At 40.7% G+C, this 6,407-nt stretch overlaps 1 non-coding gene across 1 annotated transcript; it reads left to right on the forward strand.

Moving 5' to 3' along the window:
* The first annotated feature begins 653 nt into the window (after positions 1–653).
* Positions 654–768, forward strand: LOC136739375 (U5 spliceosomal RNA). The gene has a single exon (XR_010812860.1). It is a non-coding gene; the product is annotated as a U5 spliceosomal RNA (small nuclear RNA).
* Positions 769–6,407: the final 5,639 nt, after the last annotated feature.

The raw sequence follows: 6,407 nt of genomic DNA on the forward strand, positions 1-6,407 counted from the left end.
ACTTTTTTGAAATTCATTTTTCTGGATTTTCTTGTTGTTATTCTGTCTCTCACTGCTAAAATACACCTACCATTAAAATTATAGACTGATAATTTCTTTGTCAGTGGGCAAACGTACAAAATCAGCAGGGGATCAATTACTTTTTTCCCCCACTGTACATACATATATATGGAAAAGAAACATTACAAGTATAAATCACAATAAGATGTAATAAAGTACAGATAAACAAAGTGTAATAAAATGTGATCTGTTTGAAAATGCAGGGACGTCACTGGAAAAGATGATGTCTGGATGGCAGCATATGTTGCTCCAAAATGTGTACATCTCTTCTGCAAAAATGGTGCCCTCACAGAAGTGCGAGTTACATGACAGACAGACAGACAGACACTCACACACACTGTCACACCCACACACACACTTTCACAGAGAGACATATACACACACACACACACACACACACACACACACACTTTCACACAGAGACAGGCACACACACACACACACACACACACACACACATACATACATACATATGGAAAAGAAACAATACTTTTATAAATCACAATAAGATGTAATAAAGTACAGAAAAACTAAATGTAAGAAAATGTGATCTTTAATACACACAAATATGTATGGCTGGTCGGATGCGTCTTGGACTCGGGTTCCTCTTCATTACGTATAACGCTTTTGCCTTTTGCTAAAGCTTTCCGTGGAGGGGATCGTGGGTGAGTTTGTACCATTCTTGGGGGGCTCTGCCTTGTTGGGGCGGAGCTGTGATCCAGGTGAACAGCAGATCGGGCATAGGTGGGCATGTGGGCAGAGGAGTAGGAAGGCCGGTCAAGCAAATAAGCTTGCTAAGGTACGCAGCAGCAGCAAGCAGCCCCCCCATCCAGCCAGCCAGCCAGTCTGGCTGGCAGTGACTGAGTGGTTGACAGACGGCAAGCAACGGAATGTACGTGCTCTGTGATGTCATAGCAGTCAGCTGAGAGAGGCTCGTGATGTCATCGCTGAGCTGGCTGGCTGGCTGGCTCTGTGTGTGTGTGTGTCTGTGTCTGTCTGTTTTTCTGTTTGTCAGTCTGTCTGTCTGTCTCTCTCTCTCTCTCTCTCTCTCTCCCTCTCAATTCAATTCATTTGTATTGTCAAAGCAATTGGACATACATACATACATACATACATATATGTAGCGTAAGGTACACTTATACATTTCAATTAAAGAAGTGAATTCATAGTATCACCTTATCACGAATCCTGGAGTCTTGTAGAACTCAATTTCTGTAATAATTGGACGCAGACACCAATTCCAAAGATATAAATTGTCAAATTTATTTAAAAACAAAGACTAAATGTAGCACTACACTAATTATACAAAAGGGAAAAACTAATTAAAATTCAACTCTAGATCAACAAATCAAAGACAAATCACTTCCGTGACCAAATCAAAGACCATGGGATCCCATAGGATAACACACAAATCGTTAAACAAAAAAGGTTATAAACACATTGACTACAATACCGGTTAGTAATTCTAGGAATCACTAAGAAACAGTTGAAAGTGCTAAATTGCAGTTTCAGAAGATGAAAAAAAACTGTAACTGATGGGATATGTAGTACTTTATACTCGAGTGGTCTATGCGATTACACCCTGTTGGTGTTATTAAGAACGCCAAGTACCAGAATGCAGAGCGGGACTGTTTTTTGTGCCGTGACTTGTCGGGGGAAAAAGGCGCAGAAAAAACGGACGAGAAGGTGAAGGTAGTATGGCGGTGATGCACGCGTTGGTGAAGTGGGAAAGCGGGGTCGACAAAGACTCTTACAGCGTGATTCCCACTGCTTGCTTTCGCAATTTTGATTTATTCAGCATTGCTGATGATGACGAAGAGACGACTCGAAACTTCAGAGCAGAGTGGAGAGACACGAACAAACCTCCAAAAGGTGGATGGCCTGTCCATGAAGCGCAGATCATTATGACTGGTAACAATGTTTATTTAAAAAAAAAAAACATTAAAGTCTTTACATGCTATTTGATATATACAATCACAGTATATTTGAAATGAATGTTTAAGTTATTAATGTGTTGTACTTCTAACATACTCTTATAACATGGTAGGTGGTGGTGAGGGCGCTAAAACTCGTCATACTTGACTGGCATTTGTAAGAACGATTTATTGTGTGTTGTGCTTTACAATAAAATCCCCCAAATCACAAAATAAATTAAACCAGATATAATTTAACTTCAGTTTTGATTCAGTGTTGGCTGTTCATCTTAATTTGTATGGTCAAAGCACAGTATTTTTATGACAAATAAATATAATCCCCAAATATCTGTGGACATAATGCAGGGTTTTATTTATTTTATTTTTATTTTAGGAAAAGAAGGCGAACTAAGAAGAAAACTTAATGACCTAACAAAAATGCCCTGTCCTAAAATGAAGAGAGTACCTAAACCAAACAAAAAACTTCAAATTTCAGATGATAGTGACCTTGATGAACCACAGTTACCGGTGAGATAATTACTGCAAATATTAAATAAATGTATTGCAGGATTGTTTTTTTTTAATCATATTCATATATATATATATATTTTCATTTTAAACTCTCTTCCTCTCTGAATACAGCACAAAATAAGAAAGAAAACCGATGGAGCTTCAAGAATTAGATCCCGTCATATTCTACAGACATTTAAAGAGTCCAGTGAAGTTGAGCTACAGCAAAAAGTTAAGCAGCTCGAAAAGGAAAACACAAGACTTAAAAATGAAAACCAATGTCTTCGAAACCGTATGGTTGATGGTAAGTTTTTTTATTTATAGCAAATAATTCCTTACCTTGATAAATGTTATTCTTCAGTAATTTAGATTCCAGAGTAATGTATTATAGTTGATCATACTGAAGTAATCTAGAACCACAATACAGACTCTTAATGTGCACTGTCTAATAGTTTAATAATACTGATTATTAAATAAAGTTTTTCAACATAACTTCATAATCCTACATTAATGACTATATGCATTACATTAGACCTGGTAATTCTTGTATTTTATCTTTTTTATTTTTTTTGTAGCTAATGTTAATGACCCACAAAAAGGTCAGTTTGCCAATAACATAGAGCAAGTCTCTCAAGTATAATTGCAGGCATTGATGGTTTTGTTTTCACTTTGTATTAAATATATTACTAGAAATGATTATCATTTAATACTAAGGTTTTTTTCTCCAGAGATTCCAGACCTTTTGGACAATCTGAAAAAAATTGTAACAAAAGCCACATTTATCAGCAATGAAGACAAAAGTGTGTCACCATCAAGTGGTTCTGACAGCCCCACAGCAAATTGTTCTGAATCTGACAAAGAATCACCAAAACAGGTATAACACTCTTGGTCTACAATATTACAAAGACAAGGTAAAAATATATATATTGAAAACAAATATTGGTTGTAAACAATCTAATGATGCTACATTATCAGTTATATTCATAGTTATAGTTGATAATAAGAATGTAATTGAATTATGGGTGTCACAGATTCACTGACTTTATTATGTCTGTAAATTAATAAACTTAGAATTGAGACATACTGTGGTCTTTAATAACACATTTCTGTAACAAAATCACAGCCTTACTGATAATGTATTCCACTTAACATAATATAAGAATAGTTTGGGGATAAACTTGTTTTTTATTTACCATTGTCTTTTAGGTGGAAATATTCCCAGGCACTGGAGTTTACATTGACAAACTGTCCTGGATCCTTGCAGAGAGGTGCAGCACGAATACGTCATATGCAAGAACCCTGACGGTTGCTGTTTTTGACTTTCCAACATTATTAAAGAGCAATCTTCGTGGTGGTGGCAGCAAGAGAGATCCAACTTCGGAGAAAAAGACACCTCTGGATCGCTTAAAGGTGGAAGCCATATATGGTATGTAAATGCTGTTGTACAAAATTTCTAACTCTCCTTTTTAACTGTATAGAACACAAAGGGTTAGCATTTGAAATGTTCCTTTGGCCTTTGTTTTAGTTTCAGAGACTAGAGTTAATTTATTAATAAATAATAATACCTTACATGTAGCAGCTGGAAAGATCCCAAAGTGCTGTACAGACTCACTTCACCCACCACCCTCTGGGGTGCAGCCATTTTGTACCAGCAGATTACTACACAGCAGTAAAGGTGGAGTCATAACAAATTTGTTAGACCTGATTGAGGGAAGCCTGACTTAGAATTCAGCCACGTCACTCTTTCAACAACACCTTGTAAATCACCTTGGATTAATGCTTCAGACATATTAATACATAATAATAATGAATAGTGCCATGGGATCCTTGACAATATAAACTTTCATGTCTCATTTAAATTTGACTTTTGAGCAAATACTTCACATTTCAGTCCAGTTGTGCCACATCAATGTAATGCTTAAGCAAGGTATTAATGGAGAAAAGACTGCCTTTGCATAGCTGCTTCGCCAAGTACAGATTTTACTATGAACTAGTGTAAGACAAGTTTAAGAGCATACACCAAAACGTTTAAATACACCCACACACAAAAATGTTGATTTACTGTGGCAATATGTAACTAATGAACCCTTCTCAAAGATATGTGGTATGTTTATTAAAAGATTTTTATATATCTATGTGCAAGTCATTAAATCTATGTGATACATGTTTTTTAGGGGCTACCTTGAAAAAATTGCCCAGTACCCCAAAGAGTGTAATTGGTGGTGCAATTAACAGCAAGATAAATGAACTACGACACAATGAAACCAGAGTGAAGATTTGAAGAACCAGATCTGTATTTTTTGTTTTGTTTTCAACAGGGTTGGGGTCAATTCCAATTCAATTTTTAATTCCCTTTTCAATTCAATTCCAATAAAGAATATTCTGTGAATGCAAAAAGTAATTGCAATTTTGAATTGATTTGTAAGAGGAATTGGAATTGAAAAACAGGAATTGACCCCAACCATGGTTTTCAGTGAGTGTTGTACAAATTGATAGGTCAGGGTTTCTGTAAAAACTTAATAGAGGCCAGCAGGCGTGCACGATCTGGGAAAAACTGCTCCACTACAACAGACCTCTTTCCCTTCGTTTTCTCTAAAAACCTCCTGATATCCTTCACTGCAGCTCTGACTCACCGAGGACGAGGAGGCGAGAGAGGAATCCGTGAAGCCGCCCTCACTGTCACTCCGAGCCGCGATGCTCCAGCGTGTAGCCGGACCTTTCCCCACCAAGCCGCTCGCTACCCCAGCTTCACTACTGTGCCACCACTTCTTTTACTGCCACTATTTACCAACACCGTCCGTGCTCCCTCCCAGCACCTTCTTAGTGCGTTTTTTCCACCCGGCGCCTCGGCTTGTACCGCCGAGCCTGGCCCTGCCTCCTCCTCGGCTACACCCTGTGTGTCTGTCCGCCCGTCTGCTGGCTGCTGAGGTTGTTCCTCGTCACTAACCAGCGCCCCGTGCACCGCCTCAACACCATCTCCCCCCGGCGTCTCGGTCGTCACTATCCCCCGCTGCCTCGACCCCGTCCCCCAGCTGTGCGTCATCGCCTCCGGGCAGCTCTTCCCCCGTCACGGCATCAGTGGTACCATCGGTCCGACCGGCGACTGTCTCCTCCGCCGGGGCTCGATCTCTGTCTGCCCGCTGCATCTGTGGCTGCGGGCCGGTGTCTCTATTCCTCCCCGCGTCGCCCCGCTCCTCCTCCCGCTCCCTGTCCTGCTCGGGACAGTTCCTCACGACATGCCCCTCGCTCCCACACCTGAAACACTTCATGGACTCCGAAGTAGCGAACACGACGTAGTCGGTATTGTCGATCTTAAATTTAAAAATGACATTAAGATCCTCATTGATGTTATTGAGGATCATATACAGCTGCCTTCGGAAGGACATGACGTGTTTCAGTTGCGGGGCTTTGCAGCCCAGCGGGACCCTCTTAATGCCGGACATCAGCTGCCCGAGCCGGTGCGGATGAACGGAGGGACGTTAGACAGCGTTACCTTCCGGGCAGGAGCAGCGAGCGGCAACACCGGGGTGAAAGTGTCGTCTAACACTGTGCCATTAGCCACTAGCTGATTGACCAGATCAGTGGTTTTTAAGAAGATAACAATGGCAGCAGACTTGATATTTTCACACCCTGCTACCTCCCCAACCGCTAACACACACTGCTCTAGGGGGCAGAACTGCACCGGAGCGATCTTGACTCCATGGCGTCGGGTCAGTTTTTCAAAAGACGCATTCAGGGGGTCCGACCCCCCGACCCGGGAAGAACTACCGGTACTCCCCCCTCCCCTCCCCTGTTCCCCCACAATAAGAAAAGCACTGAAAACAGAAGACAAAATAAACAAACTGAAAAAAGTAAAGCAACAAAAAAACGCAGCCAAAAGGACAGAGCTCTCAGCAGCACTCCCGCTCACTGCAGACCCCTCCC

Source organism: Amia ocellicauda, unplaced genomic scaffold (assembly GCF_036373705.1).
Source record: "Amia ocellicauda isolate fAmiCal2 unplaced genomic scaffold, fAmiCal2.hap1 HAP1_SCAFFOLD_60, whole genome shotgun sequence".
In the NCBI taxonomy this organism is placed as follows: Eukaryota; Metazoa; Chordata; class Actinopteri; order Amiiformes; family Amiidae; genus Amia; species Amia ocellicauda.